Source organism: Natator depressus, chromosome 3 (assembly GCF_965152275.1).
Source record: "Natator depressus isolate rNatDep1 chromosome 3, rNatDep2.hap1, whole genome shotgun sequence".
In the NCBI taxonomy this organism is placed as follows: domain Eukaryota; kingdom Metazoa; phylum Chordata; order Testudines; family Cheloniidae; genus Natator; species Natator depressus.
This window is the reverse complement of record NC_134236.1, coordinates 208,197,499-208,223,447: the sequence shown is the minus strand read 5'-3', so window position 1 is coordinate 208,223,447 and position 25,949 is coordinate 208,197,499.

The window sequence follows — 25,949 nt, the reverse complement described above, 5'->3', positions numbered from 1 at the left end:
CGCAATTGCGGCTCCCATTGGCCGGGGCAGGGGATGAACTAGCATGCCTCGCAGGGGGCTGTTGAGGGGTCGTGGCGCAGGCCTCTCCTGCTGCTGCCCACCCTCTCCTCCTCGCGTCCCTCCTGTGGCGGGGGTCCAACTGAGGCAAACCGCGGCCTGTCGCCCCATCGCCAGCACCCGGGCGTTGGAGGTGTGTATCCCCGTCTCCCAGTGCTGGGAATGGGGCTGCACCCCCATCCCCCTCACTGCATCCCCACACCTCCCCATCCCAGCTCTGTACCCCTTACAGTGCTCTCCCACCCATCCTCTCCACCCCCCAGAGCCGCCACCCCCATGTGCCTCACACCCCTGCACCTCCGTACACTGCTGCACTCCCATTATGTCCCTATACACCCGTGCCCCACCATCCTCATGCACCTGTAGCCTTCTGCCTCCCCCTGCATCCCCAACCACCCCACATACCCCCCACACCCTCCCCTCTCTCTTTCACTGCCCCCTCTCACCCCCACCCTGCTCTTGTCCTTGGCCTCCTTCCCTCCCCATCCCCTCTCCTCCACCCGCCACCTCATCTTTTCCCCTCCAGACAACCTTCCTCCCTTCCCAGCTGGGTGTCTCTGTGTAGGCAAGTGTGTGTATGCATGCACTGTATGTGTGTAAGGGGCGCTGTGTCTTTGTGTAGGGAGGCGCATGTGTGTCTACCTGTGTGAATAAAATTTGCAGCCTAATTCTTTGACTTTTATTCCTTTTGCTGGCTTGCGCGCAAAAAAAATTGACGACATAAAATGTGTGTATTCATTTCGTAAGTTTTTAAAAGAAGGGAACTCAAAGAAATGATTATTTCTTAAAAAGTGAATGTTGTTGACTAGTAATTGCAGAAGAGCCAACGGATCATACATTTCTCCCCACCTTTGTCTAGCTACATTATAAACTCTTTGTTGCAGACTCTCTCTTTTTATGTGTATATCCAGCACCTACCACCCTGGAGCCCTGATCTGAGTTGGGGTCTCTAGGCACTAAACAACAATTGTAATATTAAATAATGTGGAAGTCTATGTGTTAGTGCATGCTAGATGTGTACAGATGAATACACGTGTGTAACTGCATGTAGGTGTGGGAGACAGTTTCTACAGATGTATTTATATAGGTATCTGGACAGCTGTGCATCTCTGTGGTTGTGCTCTATGGATTTGTATTTGGGCTTCAGGAGTGGGCTTTTAATGGACCCATTGCAGCTGTGATAATGTGTGGTCCTAATGCCACACATAAAATTACAATAACTTTAGTGGACAAAAAACATGGAGCTGGTTACGAAAAATGGGAAGAGGGGAGGGAAAGAATCATGAAAACCTTTGTGAAACTTCATGTTTTTAAAAAATTACCCTTTTGGATTATTTTGCTGCCAGCTCTTGCGTCCTGTAACAAGTAAAACCTGAACTGAGCATAACAAGAACTACGCCTGTTTGGGCCTTGCAGTGAAAATGAGCATGTGAGCGAAGGGGGGGGAGAGCAAGCGATGGAGGGAGGGGGAATGGAGTGAGCAGGGGCGGGGCCTCAGAGAAGGGGCATGGCAGTGGGCGGGGCAAGGGTATTCGGTTTTCTGGAATTAGAAACTTGGCAACTCTAGCCTTGTGCCCGAGGCCAGACTAGATGATCTAATGGTCCCTTCTCCCCTTAAAACTCTATGAAACTTTTAGTGCCTTCAACAAAAACTTCAAGAACTTCTCTCCCTAGAAGCTACACGCTTTTCGACCTTCAGAGACCCTATTAAAGTGAAGATTCTGTCCCTTATGTTCAAGTGAAGCAGGTCTGTGCTAAGATACAGCCTGGGCCTGACTCTCTATTGCACAGTGCTTGTGCAATCATTTCCATCAGTGCAGAGTTGATGTAAGTCTCCAGCCTTCTGTCGTGGTAACCTTTTACACTCTGCGCTGGTGTACACAGCTTCGCGAGGTGCAGGCTAGTGGGGAATAAGGCCCTAACCCTTGAGGCTTCTATTCTCCAGTGCAGTGAGTCTACTTTGCACCACTCGCCCGGTGCAAGGCAGACACGATGTGGCAGATCCAGGTACTGGAGGGTTCCCAGGCACAGAAGGATTCTCAGCACTGCACGAGAGGCTTCTGTACCTCTCTCTATATGCCACTGTGCAAGGGGCCTGGTCAAGGGAAAGCAGGGGTCCAGATCACCCTTTACAAACCACACATGCCAATTTGCCTCTCTAAAAATGACATCTTTAAACCGCATAATTAAGCAACCAACCTTAATTCAAGAAAAAGAAAAAAAGTTTTTCGGGCAAATGAACTTTCAGGGTTAATTTAACTGTTCATTTCCCCAAAGAAACACCATAAAGAAATTACTCATGGACCTACTCAGCATTCGCATGTGCAACCTTTAACTGTGGGGTTGTGTCGCGAGCTGCGCTCCCCACCAGCGTGGCTAAACAAACAGCCCTCTCCGCAGTGTGCTCACTTCGGGCTAGATTCTGCCATCTTGACGGCAGCCGAGTCGTTCTTTACCCAAGAAAGGAGCATCAGTGACATGAACGAATCCCCTGCTCGCAGTGCAAGGTATGACGCAGCGTGAGCAGTGATGAGCTGCCAGAAGCTGAAGAACCAGTTCCTTCAGTCGCTCTGGGTCTTCGGCGGCACTGAAGGACCCGCCGCCAAAGTGCAGCCAAAGGCTCGGAGAGCCGCCGGGTGAGTAAAAATTCACAGGGGAGCCTCCCCAGCCGAGAGCTCAGGTGGGACCGACAGGACGGTCCCGCCAGAGTTTGCCCAACCCTTTAACAACCAGTTCTAAACTGGCTTCACAGTTTAACAACTGGTTCGCGCAAACTGGTGCAAACCAGTTCCAGTTCATCACTGAGCGTGAGGGAGGGACACAGAATATGGCCCTTGGGGGGTAGAAATCGTCTAATGGACAAGATGTTAACTTCCTACTTTCCATCAGCATTTGTAGCCTACATAGATTAAAGACACTTCAGGGTGCCAGCATGTCCCAAGCATGACTGGTTCACTCAAGTTCATGGTCAGAATTGCGTGACAGGAATTAATAACCAAAGAAATGAACCCGGAAGGAATGTGACGGGAAATGTGGACGAAGAAGAAGAAATCAGTAAGAACAGTGGACGGGAATAAACTAGCAACATTAAAAAGACAGTGGCCCAAATCCTTACTGGTCTAAATCAGGCTAGTCCCAGTGAAGACAATAGAGCTATGTTGGTTTACACCAGTCAGGATCTTGCCCATTATGCTACGTGGGCCAACTGCGACATGCGGTGAAGACAAGGTGAAGACAAGGGTGGATCGTGAGCACTGGGAAGGCACAGCCAGGTTGGGATGAGAAATTTCCCTTGTTACATTAAAACCAAGGTTTGCCTCTGACCCTTTTGTAGAGTAGAACCCAGCCTACGGCGCAGAAGGCCACTGCTTTCTCACCAGCCCTTTGGAGGTGGCTAGTGCCAGGCAGTCCTTGCATGCTGGTGAGGGGTGCTGCCCCCGAGAGTGGGGCGCAGAGTGGAGGGGGTCTCTGTAGGACTGGTAAAAAAAATTGTGACAATCACAAAAAAATGTTTCAAATCTTTGTCGTCGCCCCCCCCCCCCCATTACAATTTTGAAAAAATTTGTCCACCGGCTCTATTATTGCTCAGAAACATGGGTGGAAATCCACTATTTGTCCCATTTTTTCCCCCATCAAAAGTCCACATTTAAACTTGGTCATTGAAATTTCAGCCAAGTCTAGTCCATTGTGCTGTTTCCCGACCTCCCAGGGCTCCCCACCGTGTCTGGCTGCAATCTGACCCCCACCGAGACGACATACAGAATTATGGAAACTTTTGATATGTAGCCCAGGGAAAGAGAATCTCATTAAAGCACATTGTTTAATGACACTGCTACTCCCCGCTGAACAGCAGGCCGAGAGAAAGCTTTGCTTCTTTCCTTTACTGAATGCCGTAAAAGGCTTTTAGCGTGTGAGTATTCGTCCACTGGGGTAAGCCTGGCTGTTGGTAGACAATACTGTAAGCTCTTTAGGGCAAGGATGATCAGATCTTTGTAAAGAACCTAGCCCAACGGGGGCTTAAACTCGTCGGCTTCTGAGTGCTACTGCAATTTAGATGTTAAATAACATTGTTGTACTATGGGGGCACGGCTCTTCCATTCCTCGCATTCCTTCTCTAAATATTTTATTAGCGAAGATTGGAAAAATGTTTCTTTATACCACGGAAAACTTGATTTTTTTTTAATTACAGTTTGAGAGCCGGACAATTTTTTTTATTTATTTTTTTTGTCAATAGTTTATTTGCTGAAAAATATATTTTTGGTCAAATGAAACAATTTGCGAATCCAGATAAAATTCAGCAAATAATTTCTGCCAAATAAAAAATGGAAGGGAAAAGAAAACAAAATAGAGAAATTTGAAATGATCCACTTTCAACACATTTATTTTTTAAAATGACCCTGTTTCAAAATGACCTTTGTTTAAAATTTAGCTAGATTTGTTAATTTTTTTTAAGGGTAAAAAAAATACCAAAACCAACAAAATGAAATGAAAAACCAAAAAAACCAAACCCCAAAATGTCATTTCAGGTCAAACAAAAGATTCAAGGTACGTCCCCATTAAAGATGCTACAGCTGCAAGGCTGTAGTGCGTCAGTGCAGACACTTCTTACGGGAGCAGAAGGGATTCTTCCCCTGCCAAAGCAAATCCGCCTCCCCAGGAGGCGATGGAAGATGAAAGATGCTTTCATCTTTCCATCTTAAGAGACAGATGGTGACTGAGTGCTGTCTACACTGGGGCTTAGGTTGGCTTAACTCCATCTCTCGGAGGCATGACTTTTTCACAGCCGCGAGTGACGTAACCAGCATAGGCCGGCCTTCAGTTAGACTTGAAATGAATTTTTTTTTTCCAGTTTGGGCACTGAACTGGGGGTGCGGGGGAAGGGGAACAAAACAAAGATTTGCTCAGCTCTAGAAAATCGAAATACTGAAATATTTCGGCCAAAAAGTGAAGTATTTTGATTTGGAAATGCTGCTGCCGTGTCTCCTGCAGCCCTTCTCGACAGGCTGGGTTCCCTGTCAGCCCACATCTGTCATGATGGGCCGTAGCCTCCTCTTGGGAAGGGGGAGGCAATGAGCCATGAGAGTCTGTGGCTTTAGTGCATCCTGGGAGGGGTGGTCCAGCCAGAGAGCCTGGGGTCCATACAGGAGAATGAGAATATGAGACAACTGAACGACAATGCTCCTGGGAGTCTATGGCCGTAGTGCAGCAGGGGAAATGGAGTTTGCATGGGAACCTGGCCCATAATGGCGAACGGGGGCATGAGGCAACGGTCTACAACATTCCTGAGGCACTGCGGTAGCAAATCAAATTATTTTGGTTCTGGCATTTGTTTTTAAACATCAGAATTTTCTGCAGAAAGCAAACAGACACTTTTTGCAAAAAGAAAAAAAAAATCATTTAGTCAAAACCCTATTTTCTGTCCAGTAACAATTTTGATGTGAAATTTTCAGCCGGACCTGTTGCATTCATTTGGGTACTCTCTTTTCTTAAACGGGAAGGAGATAGCCTTTGCCAGACGTTGCCAATCTTCTTGTCCGAAAGCATGGCCAGTAACTCAGGATGTGATTATGTAATTGAGACATAGGCCTTTACTTCCATCCACTAGAGGAATAAGAAGGATGCTAGGTGTCTGCTGGTTCCTTCAATATCATTTCACATAATAAATGGCTGATCGATGAAGCTAGGACTTGCTCTTTTGCTTAAAAAAAAAAACAAAACAACTTGGTCAATAAATGTTGCCAGCTGTCCCCTGTCAGCTAGTTAATTCCTTGTGGACGCAGCACAATGAATCAAGATCGGATACTGCAGTGCCAGGGCCTGCCTCGTGTGCCGCTCTCGCTCAGAGACGCTTCCCTCAAGTCCCCCCGATGGAAGAGGCGGTGGGGCTGGAACAGTGTTTGCAGTGGGGGTGCTGAGGGAGGAAGCCATGCATTTGGATTATTACTATGCCAAGCCAGGACATAGTCCCAGCTCCTCCGGCAAGAGAGCTACGCTGGTGAAGTGTAATGTTTTTTCCTGCAGAAAGCGGGATGGCGTGCCAGGGCTGCAGTTTCTTGCACCCTGTCCCTTACTGGGTCAGAGCGGTGCTGAAGAGGGCCAAGCACACAGGTCCGGGGAGCAGGGTGCGGTCACAATCGAGTTCGATGCGCCTGAAGACTCTCTATCCTTGGGCTCGAGCCAGCTGGTGGTGTCTGTTCCGGAATTGGAAGATGGCAACGTGCCAGTTTGAAACAGCCTCCTGGTCAGGGCGTGCAGCCGTGATGGGCCAGCCAGGAGACACTGACCTGCAATGAGCTAATCGCTCTTAAGAGGCTAGCCTACCGCAGAAGCTGCTGCAGGCTATTCCAGGGAAAGCTGGCAGAAAGCAGAAAGGGATTTTGTGAAAACAGTGTGCTCTGGTAACTCAGCGGAGGAGGACAGGAGGGATTGAAGTGAATGACCGTGGGGCACAGCTGAGTATCGTCAGTCCCTACCCTCTGAAAGCTCCGAGCTGAAGTCGCGTTCATGTCAGTGGCCCATGAGCCAGTCACCGGGGCTCCGATATTTTCCTCCACTAGAGCGGGAGCCCCGTAATTGCTCCAACTAGTGGCTAGCTGCATTTTTTCTGCATTCTCCATTATTGATTAGTCAAAAGCCCTGTTATCAGAGGGCTAGCAAAGCTTTGGAGGTCCACCAGCACCCCCAGACTGCTCCACCAGATGCTTCTTTCTTTTAAGAGAGACCTTTTTATTACAGAGTTTTTATAAATTTGCATCTCTTTCAGCACACACTCTGGATTGCATGGCAAACGTAGGGTTTCTTTTTAAAAGCTACGGTCCCTACTAAACCATGGGAGGTTGAACACGGCCTCGCCTTCCTTTCCTGGGCGGGTGATGTGCCAAGTAATTTGAAAAGGGTCCGGTTTCTCTTCACACATCTCGACATCTTTTCCATTGCCAGCCCTCTGTCATTTTCATGGTCTCTTCTCTGTACAGGATATGGGCCCATCTCAAAACCATGACATCCTGCTCCCAAGAATATGCAAGCTCTTGCTGCAAGTCAGATGGCTTCGCTCAGTGGTCCTGATGTCAGTCTAGAAATTCTGCTTTCCCCAGGCAGCATGCTGTCAGCGCCATACTGCTCCACCCCCAGCATGGGCCCCACATCATTTCGGGTTTTTAAAAAGTGTTAAACGTGGGAAATGCCCACTGCAACTTTCGAACCCCACCACCTGTGGAAGCTTGTTACACTTTCATAAGCAAGAAGTTTAAGGCATCTATAAAACAAATGCCCAGGGCTTTAACTTTCACACACTTTAGTTTACTATCCAGAGTTATCAGTTCTTTGCACATCTTCTCCTTTAGTAACCGTCTAACAACAAAGTACACATTGTGACCTTCAGATTGCGTACTACAAATGTGTTGCCCTAGATCTTTTTGCCAGTAAAGGTTTTAAAGGTAGAACATATCCCCCACCCTTAAAGTCCCAGGATCTTTTCAGCATTAGTGACATAGCAGAAATGTAAGTGGGACATGCAACCCTGTCCATAGGGGCTGGAACTAGTGGTCCTGGGGGTGCTGCTGCACCCCCGGACTTGCAGTGGTTTCCATCAGACAGGGTTTAGTTTGTTCAATGGCTCTCAGCACCCCCCCACACACACTACACACATTGATCCAGCACCCTGCCCCTGTCTCCTATCTGCATTCAAAACCATTAAATAAATAAAAAGTTGACTTTTCTGATGATTCAGGATTTTGAATGTTGCCCACAGGCGACTGTCTACATCAGAGATCAAACCCTGACACTGCATGCGTGCCCCTTGTCTGCATAAGACTGACACTTATCAAAGTTTTAGAGAGACATTCAGCTTTAGCTTTTTGATGCCAAATCTACAGATTGTCTAAACACTCTGTGGACCTGCAATGCAGTTTACAGCTAGGGCATCTCAGCTGCATGTCCCTGCACATCTGGTGCTCCAGCCGAGGCGGATGGATACCTGCAAGCGTGGCTGTGATTGAACAGCACGTGGCAAAACTCACACTGAGTTCTTGCACTAGACAACTTTTCCACATGCAGAACCCCCTAATAATGCTCATTGTGCAGCAGGCTGAAGAAGCGTCTTGGGATACACCAGGGCCCTCCTTTAAAAAGAAAACCCGCCCCACTTTTTCCACATAAAGCGCCCCCGTATGTTGACTTGTTATTTAAACACTGCTAGGTCACGGAGAATAATCGGTTTTGATCTGAAAATCCCAGTTTCTCACGGAGCTTTCTCGCCAGTCTAACAATTCTGCATCTGTAGGTTTACCCTCAGACACAGCAGGCAAGAGGCCATCCACAAAACACAGATTAAAGCTGGCAAGAGTCCAGTCTATAAAATACTGTCTCTCCTTATGGACAATTAGACTTTTGAGGACAGAATTTAAAATGCTACTGCCTATGTTTTCTGAGTTTCCACAAGGCACAATGTCCCATCCACACGTATCTCTCTGTTACTTTGTAGTCATTTAGCAGCCTGTTTTAGGAAATCTTCAGCAGACAGGTGATTCTGAGTTCTAACTGAAAACAAAGGCGGTCTAACTTACAGCTCTCTAAACAGAATGGAACCAAACCCTCTGGGGCCAGTCTACCCTTAACGTCATCAAGAACTAATTGTCGTCCCCCGAAATGGCTTCCACAACCTGCAGACTGGAATGTATTTGCTCAAGACTGACAAAACGAAGTTCTGCACAATAGCCTGCTCCCCTAAATCTAGATCACTCCCGTTGCCAGTGGCTCACTCGCTCCATATACACATCTGTTCGGGGGCTGCTGCTGCATTTTCAGGGGTGCTGGAGGGTTGCTCCAAAGAACCATCAGGGAGTCTTTGACATCAGACACTATTTGAGAGTCCACCTCCAAGAGTCCACCACATGGTTCTTCAGGAGTGGATGAAAACCCTGCTACAGACCCTTCCAGGGAACATAAGAACGACCAGACTGGGTCAGAGCAAAGGTCCATCTAGCCCGGTGTCCTGTCTGCCGACAGTGCCCAATGCCAGGTGCCCCAGAGGGAATGACCAAAGCAGGCAATCACCAAGTGATCCATCCCCTGCCGCCCGCTCCCAGCCTCTAACTCAGACTATTAAAGGTGGGGGTGACTCTCAGGAGCTCAGGGCCAGATCCCACGTCCTTTTTCCTCAGTCATGACAGTTTGAGAGCCTTCACAAAGTGGCATGGCATTTTGTTTCTCCCTTTACCATCTCTTTGGCCTTTCTCAAAATGTTTTACCATGACCCCGGCCCATCACTGTTTGGGGGTTGGACAGACTGTGGCCAAACTCTGCAGACATGCACACTGGCCCCATGTTTATTTCTCCCTCCACTGCCGTGCCCTACAGCTCATACCTCTAACCCCACCCCTCTCCCCTCCTCCTGTGCAGACATTCTTGTCATAGAATCATAGAATATCAGGGTTAGAAGGGACCTCTGGAGGCCATCTAGTCCAACCCCCTGCCCAGAGCAGGACCAATCCCAACTAAATCATCCCAGCCAGGGCTTTGTCAAGCCTGACCTTAAAAACTTCTAAGGAAGGGGATTCCACCACCTCCCTAGGTAACGCATTCCAGTGTTTCATCACCCTCTTAGTGAAAAAGTTTTTCCTAATATCCGACCTAAACCTCCCCCACTGCAACTTGAGACCATTACTCCTTGTCCTGTCATCTGCTATCACTGAGAATAGTCTAGATCCATCCTCTTTGGATCCACCTTTCAGGTAGTTAAAAGCAGCTATCAAATCCCCCCTCCTTCTTCTCTTCCGTAGACTAAACAATCCCAGTTCCCTCAGCCTCTCCTCATAACTCGTGTTCCAGTCCCCTAATCATTTTTGTTGCCCTTCGCTGGACTCTTTCCAATTTCTCCACATCCTTCTTGTAGTGTGGGGCCCAAAACTGGACACACTACTCCAGATGAGGCCTCACCAATGTCGAATAGAGGGGAACGATCACGTCCCTCGATCTGCTGGCAATGCCCCTACTTATACAGCCCAAAATGCCATTGGCCTTCTTGGCAACAAGGGCACACTGTTGACTCATATCCAGCTTCTCGTCCACTTTCACCCCAGGTCCTTCTCTGCAGAACTGCTGCCGAGCCATTCGGTCCCTAGTCTGTAGCGGTGCATGGGATTCTTCCGTCCTAAGTGCAGGACTCTGCACTTGTCCTTGTTGAACCTCATCAGATTTCTTTTGGCCCAATCCTCCAATTTGCCTAGGTCCCTCTGTATCCTATCCCTACCCTCCAGCATATCTACCACTCCTCCCAGTTTAGTGTCAAAACCCTTCTTCAAACTGTCTGCACAGCCCTGGTACCACATCTCATCCCATTTGCTTAGAGCTCCCATCTCCTGGTAGAAAAGCCCTTTTTCCCCAGCAGTCCGTATAGCCTTTGCGCACTTTAACAGTCTCTCAGATTCACACAGAGGGCCTGAACCAAGGGATATAAAGTCCATCATCAATTTTTTGCTTCCAATTTTCAAAATCTTTACAACAGGGATTAATAAGCACCTCACCCTCCTTTAAGAGCGAAATTGTTTCAACAGTGTTATCACAGACCGTGGCCTCCCCTGCATTGGGTGTACCTTCAGTTCTTGGTGTTTTATTCATAACCCCTAGAGCGCAGGCACCAGGTTTGTCAATCTTTGTGTTTTCAGTCACCGCTTTCTCAGGGCTGGGTGTTGTGTCGACCTCTGAGGAACTGGAGTTGTGTTCGCAGTGTTGCTTTTTTACCAGAGAGTCTTTTGTTTTGCCCTTTGGTTGATGTAGCCAAGCTTGGGGCAGTCCTGATGCTTGGTTTGTGCTCTTGTGTGGTGCTTATTGGTGGTGTTCGAGGTCTCAGAGCAAATTCCCAGTTCTTTGTTGGTGGGGTCTCTGTAGCTCTGACTATGGCATCATGAGGAGAGTTGCACAGGCCTGATAAATAGGAACTTATTTGACAGAATTCACAAAACCCCCTTAACTCTATAATCTCTTCCTCACCAAAACCCACCACACCTATGTATTTGCCTAAACAAATACATCAAAATATATTTAGTAGGTTTCAACCATCTGTCAGGTGTTGCCAATGGAGAATTTTCCTTTTCAGCTGTCTCTTTCTTTTCGCTTTTGCACTTGTAAACACCACAGCAGAAGGGTCTCTCTTGTTTTGACCGGATTGTGGGGGCCAACACGACTACAGAACACATGAACCCGTCTTGTACAGTGTATAAATAAAATACTAATTAGGGTGGGTTTTCTATTAACACCCACGCATGCTACCACCCACACAGGTTTTGGTTTATTTCCACCACTAGTTTTTCTCCAAAACATAGACCGACATTTTTAATACAAGCATGTGTTTCTCCCATGGGCCCCAAAAACAAAGTTTGTAACAAAACATTTCTAATATACCTCCAGTTCCTGAGGGGGGGCACATTTCCCCATGGGCAGGGGAGAAGACCCAAACCAAACAATTTGCAACAAAATAATTTTTAAAAAGCCACAGACCTATATACCCGCCTTTCCTGAGGCCACACATGCATCATCCCACGGGGGCCCAGGGAAAGGAGAGAGAGACAAAAGAGAGAACGTGCTATGGCATATCCCTATCAAAATGACCTGTGTTAAAAACCCCATCTTAAAAGCACATTTAAAACCAAGTTTGAGAAATGTATCTTCCACCACAGAGTAAATACGTGCTGGCGCGTTGTTATTCTGTTTCCCCCCACGTTTGATTAAACAACAAGCAAAAATTTAGTTAGTATTATTATCCCCCAAATATAGCTTAAAACTCCTATACAACCTGTGTAATAGGTGGGTTGGTTTGTTTGTTTTTAAACACAACCATAGTTAAAAGAGGGTCCTACCTTGCCCTGGGGAAATGCAGCCTGAAGTTGCTCTTTCCCTACTAAACAGCTCACACTGCAATGAAGACATGTATCATTGTTAGTAAGGACAGCATGGACACAGAGTAAGAGTCTACAGTACATATTTTCAGAGTTATAAAACCAGCAATATACCTCATCTAGCGGCAGCCATTCTGGTTTCTGTTCTAAAAAGACAATCTCTTAAAAAAAACAAACAAAAAAAGCTAAGGTTTTTACTCCATCATGCCTCTTTGTTTCAAACAAACTCCAAGGTTTGTAATTAGCTGGTTGATTTGATCACTGCAGCTCTTAATTAACAGGTAAGGAATGCACGCACCTCTCCCCTAAACACTCCTTTTTGTGATCTGTGAGTGAAAATGAAATTGTCTACACCACAGGGCTGCTTTAAAATATATTTTTCTGTTCCAATTAAAAACAGAGAACTACAGAGCCTTCTCACAGTGTTAAACAGTAAATCATCATAAACAACAGTCCTGAATGTTACTGTGCCCTTTCCAGACTGAGGATCTTGCATGTTAATGTGTGTCTTCGTTTTTTTCATTTTAAACATGTATTTTTATCGTTTGTTTTTAAATGAAAATGGATGTAGCACAACCTTAATGAACACCCCACACATACCCACAGCTTTTCAAGGGTTGATGCTCTTCCCACGTAGTCTCATTTTATGAATATGGAGGGTTGTGAACCTTACAACATTTCAGCTTTGGGTTAGATCAGTTTACTCTGGGAACGATATAATTTTTTTAACCTTTAATGACTTTGAGTTGCTAGAAAGACCGGCCCATAATGTTCTACAAACTCCTGAGATTTTATTTACTTTATACTAGTAATCAGACCTCCCCCTCTCCCTTTCTGTGGGTGAATCCCCGTCAAATCTAATCACTGATCATTTTTCCAGCCCCAATCAGGGGCTAGTATCTTTAACCCTGATGGAGCGTAGAGGAAACATGGGTGAGCGACTGCAGCGGAAGGCAACAGTTCCACGCTGATCCATTTCTCAGCAGGTTGTGGTTAAACCAATCTCTCTCAAACCTCCATGTTGTAGATAAAATACAGGAGACCTTGCTTTATTGTAAACCCATTTTTGTGTTATTTCCCCTGGACTCGACTACATGCATTCAGCTTTTGACTGAAAAGAGGTCTCTTTTCTTAGAGACACCATAGCTAGGTGCTCACAAGCTATTTTTATTTCAAAGACATACACCCCCTGAAAACACACCAAGCTGCCCCATCAAACCCTTCATCTTATTAAAAGCCCACACAGACCTTGTGACAGAAACACAGAGAGTCACAAAAAGCTTTTCAATAGATATTTTTATTTACAGAGACAAAGTTTTATTATATTTTATATCATGGTTGTCCCTCCACCACTCTCTAACTTAATCCCTTTCGATTTCTTACAAATCATCTTTCTGCTAAGCAGGGTTCGGTAACTTTTGGTGCAGATTTTGTCAATATAACGCACTAAGCGTGTATCCTTCAGTTTGTTAATTTTGTTTAAAACACTGTTAGGGTCTCAAGTGCTTTGCACAGCATTTACCTTGTGCTAAATTTTCTTGGGTTATGCACAGACAGGAAGACTCTCCAGGCAGGCTCCCCAGCTTTAGGTTTGAGCAAGCTGTAGGTGTTTGTTTTGGAGTATGGCAGAAGTTTAATGAAATGATGCAGTTTTAAACAGTCCTTAGTCAGGGAGTGTACCATAGAGTCCTGCCGGCCTCTTGGAAGGCCTCTTCCGGATTCTCTGGTGAGGAATATGGAACTCTCCTGGGTTCTCCTAGGTGTCTCCTCAATCTCCTGTGCCCCAAGACCCTCTGAATGCCTGAAGTCTCCTGTTCCTTCACGTCCCACGTTAAAAAGCGCTATTGTTCTCCAGGTTAGGGGTGTGGAGCTCTCCAGGGTTCTCCAGGTGAGCTCTGCTGCATTCTCTGGATCAGGAGCCTGGACTCCACCCAGCACATCCTGGAGATCCTGGGAACTTCCTCTATGGATGACACAGGGCAGCGGGTAGGACTTTCAATATGGGTGGGGGTGGGCTAGTGGTTTCGGAGAGGCCCCGAGGAAAACCCTGAAGTGGCCCCACAGCCCCAAAACAGAACTTTTGTTTACGTATGTTAAGGTGTGAACCCTGGGCTTTCTCCTCAGAGCATGTCCTGTTGTATCCGAGGGCCTGGCTCTCGATAACAGATTTCTTGGTGTGCTTGGGGTAGTTACTGTATCTATGTAGGGAGGCGTGGTGATCTGTGGGTTTCTTGTATATAGTTGTCTGTAGGGTTCCATTGTTGAAGCTAATCAGGGTGTCCAGGAAGTTGATGCTGGTGCCGGAGTGATCTGGAAAGAGTTTGATGGATGGGACGTGGTTGCTGAAGTTCTGGTGGAAATCTATGAGGGGGTGTAGGTCGTCTGTCCAGAGGATGAAAATATCATCCAAGTATCTCAGCTGTATCATTAGTTTTATGGTGCGTTTGTCCAGAAATTCGTCCTCAGAGTGGCCCAAAAAGAGGTTGGCGTATTGGGGAATCATCCTAGGACCCGGCGCTGTTTGTGTGGTTTGGACAAAGTGTGTGTTGTGGAATGTAAAGTTGTTCTGGGTGAGGATGAAATGGACGAGTCTGGTGATGTGTTTAGGGTGGAGATCTGAGGGTTGTCTGTTGCCTTGTACGTGCTTGAGACAGGCAGTGATGCCGTCATTGTGCGGATGTTGGTGTGTAGGGAGGTGACATCCAGGGTGGTGTTCTGAGGGAGGTTGTTGATGTTGTGGGGTTTCTGGAGGAAGCCAGTTGTGTCCTGGAGGCAGCTGGCCCTTTGTGTGGTGAGTAGTTTGTGGTGGGTTTCTTGGAGTCCTGACATTCCTTCAGTCAGTGCCCTGGCCAGATCCGATGGGTCTGTCTGGGTTCCCTCGCCGGTGTATCTTGGGAAGCACGTAGAAGATCCCTGGGATGGGTTCATGGGGAATGAACTTGTAGAGTTTCTCCTGAAGTCTGGGGAAGGATTTGATGATATCCTTAAATTCCTTGGTGAATTGTAATGTGGGGTCTTCTTTATAGTAGGTAACATTGGAGAGTTGTCAGTTGGCTTTGTTGACATAGTCGTCATGATTTAAGAACTACGATGGTGCCCCCAATAATGTTTATCATTTTGTCTTTTGTTATAAATTAAAGTTGAAATGAAACAAGATTGAGACAAAGCATTCCAGTAAGGCCCAAGTGAAATGCTGTTGGAATATTTACTTCTGACAAAAATTCAATTTTCCACTTTTTGTTCTGATTTGGGAAGAAGCAAATTTCAAAATCTCTGAACTCCCCACAGGATAGAAATTCCATTTTTTTTAACCTGCTGTAATTAATAAATCACCTTCTGGCTACTACATTGGAGTATAAATTATATTTATTGTTTTACATCCTCTTGTAAAGGCTCTAAATCAATTCTTTCAGTCCGACTGTTCAGTTAGCTGAATGTGCAAATGTCTCTTTAAAGAAAAGAGGCTTCTATGTACCATTTAGCTCTCAGCAGAGACCTAACAGAAAAGCACATCCTGGCCTTTTATGGTCAGAAACTAGGGTAACAAGGATCATTCTTTATATTTTTAGCCACAGCATCAGTCCAGCATTATCTTTTCCCCAGGCAGACGGGTGTGAAGCTGGCCGCTACAGCACGAAGTTGCAGTCCTATCTAAACCTAACACGGCAGGTGTGAATTATCATCATTCCATTCAAGTCAATGGAGCTTGATCCTCAGCTGGTGAAAAGCAGCTTAGCTCCCCTGACGGTGTTAGCAGCTGGGGAGGGGACAGAACAGCTCCTACCATTACTGCTGTCCACGCAGGCGGGTCCTCTCCTTCTGTCCGGGCAGACGGAGGCTGGGCCTCCCACAGAGCCATGCCGGTTTGAGTTATCACAGCTGGAAGGGCTGGGTACTGAATTGTTTCGTGTCCCTACAGTGAAAGCTTAGAGCTTTGCATGTGAGGGGAAGGAGGGGCCTGTGGCGAAGGTACTGGATGGGGATTCAGGAGTTCTGGGTTCAATTTCCAGTCCTACCACAGACTCCCCTTGACTCTATCACTCAGTAGCTCTGTGTCTCAGTTTCCCCACCTGTACAGTGGGGATCATTCTACTGCCTTTGGCACTCAGCAGTGTGGACTGTAAGCGCTTCAGGAGCGGGATTGCCTCTTACCATGTGCCCGGGCAGCAGATTAAGGCCAGCGGGTGCTATTCTAATACAGTACTCATCAGGGAGCCTGTGAATAGCATAATAGTGCCCCAGAGCACACGGGGCTTTCTCTGGGTACTGCCCCTCTCTGTGGCACTTGATTTCTGCCTTTGATCTTGGCCCCAGGCCCATCAGGGACATGGCTGGCTGTTGTGCCGATCGGGGGTCGGGCACAGCTTCGAAACAGCACGAGCACAGCCAGAGACGCAGACCGTGGCTCATTCCCTGTTGGAAAAGCTGCCAGGGTTTGTCTGTGATGGCTCGGTAACTGCCATATCTTCTTCCCATGTCAGCCGGCTGCACGCTGTCCACTGTTCCTTGCGAAGGAAAAGCGCAGCAAGATGGTCTTTGCTCTGAAAAGGCTGGATCTGCTCCCGCAGCACTCTGTGGCCTCAGCCGCCCAAGGCACAGGGACGCTGGGAGGCCTCCTGGCTCTTGGCTAGACCCCGCATGAGCGCTGCACTGGGGAATCTGCTCTCGCCACTTCATCGGCCCTGCAGCGATGGGGAGTGGACCCACGGAGGGGATGAGAGCCCATGCGAATGAATGCCTGGCCTGTCATCTGCTGCTGCTGTTGCTTCTTAGTCCTGCCATGGGCGTCACCCACCCACGGGAGCAGGGCAGCACCCACTGGGCATGGCCGGTAACAGGACTTTGGCCCCTGCTGGAGTTATCTGCCCTGCAAGGAGCTCCACCCCCCTTGTGAATTGCAGCCCTGGCTGGGGGGGCAGCCCCTCTGTTTGGTGGCTTTCCCCACCACCCCGCCTCCTAGAGGAGAGCAGCCAGTCAGCACTGCTGCAGGAGGAGGGCAGAGCTCTCCCCTCTCTCCCTCAGGAATTTAGAGCAGGTTTGGGGCTGGGAAGGGAATAGCCCACCCCATTGTCACAGGAGGGAGCTCCCTGCCCTCCCCTCCTGTGAATATGGGTCAGTCTGATCCCTGCTCCTCCCCCCTTATCCTGCAACACCAGGCCTGGGAGGGTGCAGAAGGGACCCAATTGCAACTGCCGCCCCCTCCCCCAGGCCTGAGTGTGTGTGGGGGGTGAAGAACCCCAGGAACTGCGAGAGCTGAGGTGGGGTTGGGGGTGGGGGACAGGCCTTGCTGGAGGATGCTTAGATTTCTGCCCCCCTGGTGTTTGGCTTTCCCCCCTGTGTGTGGGGGGGTCCCCTCTCTGACTCGTCACTGGGGGACCCTCCTACTGGGTGCACTGGAGGAGAAGTGAGGGCCTGGGCTCCTTGTTCAGTTAGGGTGGGCTCTCCCTCCAGGTGCAGCCAGGTATCCCAACTGGCCCCTTGGGCCCACAGTAACCCCTTCAGGACCTGTGTGCGGATACACACTCCATCGCACCATGCTTTTCAGGTTGTGAGTTGGTGGGGTGTCTCGATGAACTCTTGTATACACATACAGCATAGATGTTTTACAAAGCGGACAGTGATCGGTTGTTCTCCATGTGCACCAAAGGTAGGACAAGATGCAATGGGCCTAATCTGCAGCAAGGGGGATTGAAACTGGATATTAGAGAAACTTTCTAACTCTCAGGGTCGTTAAGCTCCGGAATAGGTGACTCTGGGAGGCTGTGGAATCCCCATCACTGGAGGCGTTCAAGAACAGGCTGGACTGACACCTGTCAGGGATGGTCTGGGTTTACTCAGTCCTGCCAAAGAGTAGGGGACTGGACTTGACGACTTCTCGAGGCCCCTTCCAGCCCCACGTTGCTGTGATATGATATACTCATATGCACAGAAACACACCACCTGCACGGCCATGCCAACCACCACATAAAATACTTTATTTAGCAAACAACAGTGTCCTAGGGTATAAATCGCAAGCCATTTCACAAACAGGGCCAAGGCCTGTTCTCAGTTGTACCAGACTAAAGCCATTGACAAGAGTGAATGTTCTCTGGACTTACACTGGTGTCTGAGAACACAGTACAGACTGCTGCCTGCATTCTACACTTAGGGGGGTTGTAAATGCACAGCCCTTCCCATAAAAATGTTATCATGGTTTCCACAGTAACTAATGTACTTCAAATGGAAAAGAAAAAGAGGAACAGACACAAACAAAATACAGGTAGTTAACCAAGTAAGATAATTATACAGCTTTTATGGCCATTTGTCTCGGAGGATCTGCATATTGCACTCATTTCTCTGCTACTCATGACTAATGCAATCTCCCGGCAGCATCTCACCGTTCCATAGTCTTCATCCCTGCTTTTAGTCATAGCAAGATAACATCTGTCGAGCCAGATCCGGAGCCTGGGTACGCTCCGCTGGCTTCTGAGAGGAGGATCCGAGATGTAGTTTAGCATCTATGTATATCTCTGACCATCAAAACCACTAGGGGATGGATTCTGACACTTTAAATAGCACTTTGCTCCGCAGGCTGGCTGCAGAAGGACAAGCACCGAGAAAGCGTATTAAAAACAATAACAGAACCGCCCACACGCTAAGAGTTAACACCAGCCCTCACATGGATTCTGGCAGGAACATTCCTTCAAACCCCACCCAAGGGGGATTTCTTGGAGTTACCATTTCACCACAGCTTCAGCTCAGAACAAGGACCCAGTCGGTCCAACCCTACCCTGAGGATAGGGGCACCCTGTGGACCAGGAGTCCCCTGGCTGTGGGCTGAATCAGAAAGAAGGCCCTGAGCCAGTGTAAAACCAGGCTCTTCATCCCAAAACCCTTTCTTTGCCGGCTGGTCCCTGGAGAATCCTGTCTGAACTAGTATACGCATTCCTTGCCAGGGAGGTGGCTGCCCTGAACAAGTTACAACCTGCATGAATGTGCTTGATCTTCCCCTGCCATTCTCCTGTTTACCCTTCCCATGGCACTACCTACAGCCCCGCAATAACACCTACACAACTGCATTTGAATCCAATACGTTCCCCAGATTTCAACACTCAGCCAACTGAACTTAACTCAGTAACGTTCCTTTGGGACGTGGCAGGAAATTGTCAGTCTGCCACATTGGAGGTAGGCGCCTAAATCCATTTGCCGATCTGGGCCCTCTGGAGCTTTGGAAAATTTTACCCAGACTCCCTCAAAACAGGCAAACTGCCCCTTGTCCTCTCAGTCAGCCCATCCCATTGTGCTTTGCCACCAGGGCTTCATTTCATTCCGCAGCCATTAGAGGCAAGGGATACGTGCTACCCGTTTTCAGAACTCACAGCAGAGCAAGGCATGGCCGGAACGCCCCAGCTCTTTTGTTCTGTGCATTGCACGGATTTATTGCCTTTACTGACCTGGGAACATTCATTCATCAAGGCTGTCGGCTGTATTTGCAATCCATCTGTATGGCTTCGGGGCCGCAGACAGCCGTACTAAAACCTCCTTTGGAAGATCCCCCAAACTGCTTGTTAGCCACTGTTGCTACACAAGGGGAAGCGAGGCGAGATGACCTCCATCGCGTGTTCGAAAGAGTTACTGAGCCCGATCAATCCCAACTGCCCGCTGAGCACTCCAGCATTCGAACGATGTGACCAGACAGCTTGGAGGGTCGGCTTGGCGGAGCGGGTTGTAGACACCCGGGCCCTAATCCTGCACGGTGCCAAGAGCCCTCAGTTCCACTGAAATCAGCATAAGTCGAGGGCACTGGCACATTGCAGGAGCGCATCTCTCGGGTTCAGGCCCTTCCAGCCAATTGCCATTGTAGTCAGTGGGTGTCTGTCCATGGGCTTCAGTGGGGATTGGCTCAGGCCCCGGAGAATTTGTTTGTGTCCCATTATGATAGAGAATATTTGAAGAAAGTCTTTTATATTAGTGAAGACATTGGGATGCTAGCGGGATATTTTTGCAGTCATCTAGTTTGCTTGGTCTTATTTACCTATCAACAGTTCTTATCTGGACCCCATCTCCCAATCATTAAAGTATTTATCCTCACAACACCCCTGTAGAGCAGGGCAGGGCTCTTTCCCCATTGTACATGTGGGGACCTGTGGTACAGAGAGACTAAGGGATTTGGCCTAGGTCACACACAGGAAACCTGTACTCCAGGAATTATTCTGGGGCCGGTCTCTGGCCTGTGTTACACAGAAGTCAGACTAGATATTCACAGTGGTCCCTTTGGATCTTGGAATCTATGAGCAGGGAACAAAACCTGGATCTCAGGGAAGCCACTAGAGACTTTGCTACTGATTTGAAGAGGAAGACGCTCAGATACGACGGGAATAGGCAGCAGGATAAAACCCTAATCTAGGCAGGCAGATCTTCCAGGGTAGTGCAGCATCTTTCCTACTTAGCATTTGCGAGGGGCAGCTACTTGCTAGACTCAGCAAGAATAACACAATTGCACTTCATTTTCTTGCTGTATTCTAAGGTTGTCTGTTAAAGTCACTTCTCAGGTTCTAATATTATTCAGCTTTGTATCTGGGGACGTTTCTACCAATGTTCCATTCTCTAGCTCTTCCAGGACATCAGTACATTTCTCATCAACACTCTTCTTAATTGCTTTTGCAGCACTACCAAAAGGTAACCGCTACTAGTGATGGCAAAAGCATAACAGGCTAGTAGTCTGAGTCCAGAACATTATGCCAGACAAGATCGCTTAGAGGTCAGCCTGTCTCTCGGTCTATCTGTCTGTCAGCTTACACCTCCGTGCAGCTGGTTAAGATCTGTGATCATCGAGCCCATAAGGAGCTATTTGTAATGTCGGTAAGGATTTTTTTTTTTGTTAGAGGGTTTTAAAGTGGACAATGTCCCCTTAAAAAGTTGTGGCATTAGGAAGCAACACTTCCCTGCCAGTTACACCCTTCAGGCAAAGAGCTGGAGCTGGACTTTGCCACCCTCCCTCACGGTAAGTATTGCCGCACTCCACACGTATTCCTGCTGAAATCAAAGGGGCTGCTTCCAAAGTAAGGTGCTATTCAACACCAGTCCTTAAGGAACAGCCATAAATGTTACTCTAATGCTTTTCCATTGAAAGGAAAATGATGTGAATTGCACGTACATCACTGATTGTCTTTCTTCGCTAGCTGTGAGGAGAGTTCCGAGAAGAGGTGGGTGCTTCCTTGGCCCACTTAATTCCACCCCCAGGGCTAGGTTCATTTCCCACGTTTAATGTTGCTGCCTTTGTACCCGTGCAAGGAATGGAATAAGGATATCTGAGGGTAGGTAAAAAGAAAAGGAGGACTTGTGGCACCTTAGAGACTAACCAATTTATTTGAGCATAAGCTTTCGTGAGCTACAGCCCACTGCATCGGATGCATGCATGTAACGTCACATGTCTGTTTGCATAAGAAATATAGTGCATCTGGTAAGATTACTCAGGTTAGTTGTAGCAGCGAATGTTTTAGGGACGCATATGACTCAATCAACACACATTATGCTGAAATTTCCATTTGGACAGATATGTCAGTGTTGCACAATGATCATTCATTTTTTTTCAATTTCTTTTTAATCCTAGTGAGGACACTAATGTTTTGAACAATTCCAGCACCTCTCTAAAGGCCAGTCAGAAAAGGTTTTTCTTCAACTTCCATTCACAAACTACACTCCTACTGCGGGTAGCTTTGGAAGCAGTTAATATGATTTGGACAAGTAAATCTTCAAATGAGACACAGCAGGGCAGCTTTTCAATGGACTGTACGGGTACTTTACAATGTAATGATTGTTGTTATTGGTGTTAATGGACTAATAGCTCAAAAATCGCTATATTTCACAGTGAAAATTTATCCACGTGCCTACTTTGAAGTTTTATTCAAAGAGAGCAAAGATCAGAAAGTGGAAGAGCAGAGGCTAGGAACGATTAAATCACTTACCCTAACCACAAGACCATCCTCATCGCGCAGAGAAAGGTGACAACCTACCTGTACACAAACTGGAAGCAGGGCCGGTGCAAGGATATTTTGCGCCCTAGGCAAAACTTTTACCTTGCCCACCCCCCCCGCCCCCCAGCACATTGATTTATTGAGGGGCAAATTTTAATGAGCCTTTATAGACTCCAGGGGTCAGCCGTGCCCAGGGCTGCTTCCCAGACCAGGTTTCCCCCTTCCCGCCCCCTGAGTTTTCTTGGAGGATGCGCAGCCCCCCCGCGAGCCCTTTCCACCCCACCCAACCCCGGTGACTCCCCGCCCCGAGTTTACTTACTGGGTTTGCCTGGCTTGGGCCGCTGCAGCAGCTTTTGCACTGTGCTGACGTTTTTTGCCTTTACTGCCTGCATTAGCTTTTGGGTTTTGCCCATGGCGAGTGGCCAGGTGTGGTGGGAGCAGGCCGAGCTTAGAGACGGAGCATTTCCTGGCCAGGGCGTGGGGCCCCGAGCCTGCTTCGGGAGGGGCAGTGGCGGGGGCTTACACGCCCGGGAGCCGCAGAGCCCGAGCGAGACGAGGGACCAGCCGGGGGGCGTACGGGGGCCGGGGCCCGCGACGCATTTGCTGCAGGAGCCCCCAGCGGGGTGGGTGCTAATTTGCACTGAAGGAAGATCTGACAATTTCCTATGTGATTGGCTGCTTCCCTTTCACGGCTAGGATGCTGGGTGGAGTCAGGACCTGGTCAGCTGTAAGTGCAAATGCCGAAAGGAGTTGATCTAAACATGCTGCGAAGCAGGTGTTTGCATCACAACCAACAGCACCACCGGCTAACCAGCTCCTGTGTGGTTTTATTTTATAAGTTACTTCCTGTCCTGTGGTTAATTAAATAAGTAAGTGATCCTAAAACCTGTCTTAGTTGTGAGTGAAATGCTGCAGCAGGTGCCTGATTATTTTGTCTCAGACACAAGCCAGGATTTCCCTCCTATATTTAAAAGCCGGTTCCGCTGAACAGAATCCACTGCTGTTCTAGAACATGCTGATTCTGAACACCGCATGCATCCCCTTTCATTCAGATCACTGGCCGTATTTCAAAACCTTTTTATTATAGGCTCAATAAATGCCATGCTCTGCAATTGTGTTCACTTGATTTTTCTTAAAATAAACATACAGCGAAAACCCAAAACCTGTAAATAGCTATTTACATAAAGAAAACAAGTTTAAATACTAAGAAAAATTAGCTTGCTTAGAGAAAGGCTATGGCTCATAAACCCAACATTGGATTTTTCCAGGGGAAATAGATGGTGGGAGATGAGGAGCCCATATGGGAACACTTATTTATCTGAATGCAAAAGGAAATTGTTTCTCCATTAATGTTTCCTAATTTACATATTCAAATACCTTTTACTCTAGCATTTTATCTTCAGAAATGTATCACCAAACCATCGGAGCCAACACTGCCTTGCAAACTCAGCTGCACTTTGTATTAACCTCTGAAGCAATCATTAGGTAAGACAAAATGTTTACTTGTCCTGAAGGGAAGGTAGGCAACGTTTTCAAGGAAAGATTAAGCCGCAGTTTGAAACCTTGTGGATTAGATTGTCGCTGAAGTCACACCCAGTGATGAGCTGCCAAAATCTTAACAACGGGTTCCCTCCTCACTCCACGAGGGGGTCGTTGCCGGTGCAACCCACAGGCAGATGACTAGATTGTGGATGTGGATCCCAGGCAGGTGCAAACTGGCTCCAGCTCACCACTGGTCACAACCCTGCATAACCAGAACTACCCCAGACATAGCTGCAGGAAGCATGGGGGCTCAAAGACATCCTTTGAGGTAAAACTCCTTCCCAGTTTGGGATGGGAAAGTAACTGCGGCTTCTGAAAGAATACAGTTTATTCCCCCCTTAAACCTGGCCAGAAGGAACCACTATGATCATCTAGTCTGACCTCCTGGGTAACACAGGTCATAGGACTTCCCCAAAATAATCCCTGGTTGAACTAGAGGGTGACTTTTAGAAAAACTGGCAGTGATGGAGAATTCACCATGACCCTTGGTAAGTTGTTCCAATGGTTAATTACCCCTCACAATTAGAAATTTACACCTTATTTCTAGTCTGAATTTGTCTGGATTCAACTTCCAGCCATTGGGTCGTGTTAGATCTTTGTCTGCTAGACTGAAGAGGCCACTATTAAATATTTGTTCCCAGGCAGGTACTTACAGACAGTGATCAAGTCACCCCTCAACCTTCTCTGTGTTAAGATAAATAGATTGAGCTCCTTGGGTCTCTCACTAGGAGTATTTTCCAATCCTTTAATCGTCCTCGTAGCTCTTCTCTGAGCCCTCCACATCTTCCTTGAATTGTGGGCACCAGACTGGACATAGCATTCCAGCAGTGCATGCCAAATACTGGATACACTATTTGCCAAATACAGAGGTAAAATAACCTCTCTTCTCTTACCTGAGAGCCGCCCGTTCAGGAATCCAAGCTTGCCATTAGCCCTTTGCTCCAGCTCAATGGTGTGGAGCAAAAACTCTGCCCACTCCCCACCCACGTGTGCAGCATGGGAAGTAGCAGCTCCAAGGAGTCTGACTCCCCCCCGACCCAGGGAGCCCGTGCAGGGAAATAAGGTCAGACTAGGGCCAGGTCGACACTAAAAAGTTGTGTTGACTCAGCCATGGCGCTCAGCAGTGTGAAAAATCTGCCCCCCCTGAGCGACTTAGTTAAGCTGATCTAAGTCACGGTGTAGGTAGCGCTGGGGACCTAGTGACCATCTCCCCAGGGAGGAGGATTAGCTACAGCGCTGGGAGAGGCTCCCCCACGTCCCTAGAGTGCGTGCCGCAGCCACGGTTTAAGCGTAGACACAGCCCAAGTGATCATAATGGTCTTTTCTGGCCTTCAATCGGTCAGTCGTGTGCAGGGGCTAGTCTGAGTCAGAATCTAGCCAAATAAGGTTCTGTGCTGATCGCACCTTTCAACACCCACATGTGGGACGTGGGACAAGAGCCCGTCCCGCTGTTCGTTATGGGCACTGTGCCGGAGAACTCTGGCATCTGCTCAGTCCTGTTAATGCAGCAGGTGCTTGAAAGTGCAACGGAAAGTTGAGTGCTAAGGATCACATGGTTTTCTTTCCAAGAGGGAGCCACAAAAGAAGTTAATTTGCTGTAGTCTTTCAAAGGCAGACACCTTATCGTAATGAGCAGCGCAGTCAGTACTGGGAAAGGAAGATAAATTTCTCCACTTTACGGAGTTCAGCCTCGCTAATGAAGACCAAAATGTTACTCACGAGAAGGCATTTGCATGGATAGCCAATATGTCTGACATGCGCGTATCCAGCTGCCACACGTAACGATTCCCACTGTCTGAGGCCAGCGGTACACCAGGAAGGTACGTCGACCTAGCTACGTCGCTCAGGGGGGTGACAAATCGAGGTAGGTAAGCGGACCTACCCCCGGTGCCGACAGTGCTAGGTCAGTGGAAGAATTCATCTGTCCACCGAGCTGCCGCCTCCTGGGGAGGTGGAGAACCCCTCAAGTCGCCGTAGTGAGCGCTATGGTGGTGCAGCTGTGCCCCTGGAACAGGTTAGGTGTTGACGGAGCCTGACATGCTGGTCTAGACTCCTAGGCTCCAGGCAAGCCAGGGATATGAAGCAATGTAGCTTTGTGAAGGGTGCGGCTTCTGCAGCCTTCCTTCAGGAGAAGACGTTCATCCTAGTTTCTTTGCTTATGATGCTCAGACACTGTTCAGGATTGGGCCCTCACAGTTCTAGGCACTACACTGGGATGTGTCCCAGGAGTGCCCTTGCTACCGCCTGCCCACGTCTTACTGGCCAGGGGTCAGCTCCCTGACTCCACTAGCTGCAAGCTACACATGCCCGCCCCTCTCAGCCCACGTGGGCACTGCTGTCCCTCCTGTAGGTCAGCAGTAGGCACTGAGCAGTCCAAGCATCCCCCTGCAGTGCCCAGCCCCCGTGCCACTTCCAGCATTGCCAGACCCCCTGTTCCCCCCGGTACAGCTCTGCTTGACACACAGCACTTGGATTGGTTCACAGAGAACGCAAAGGGTAA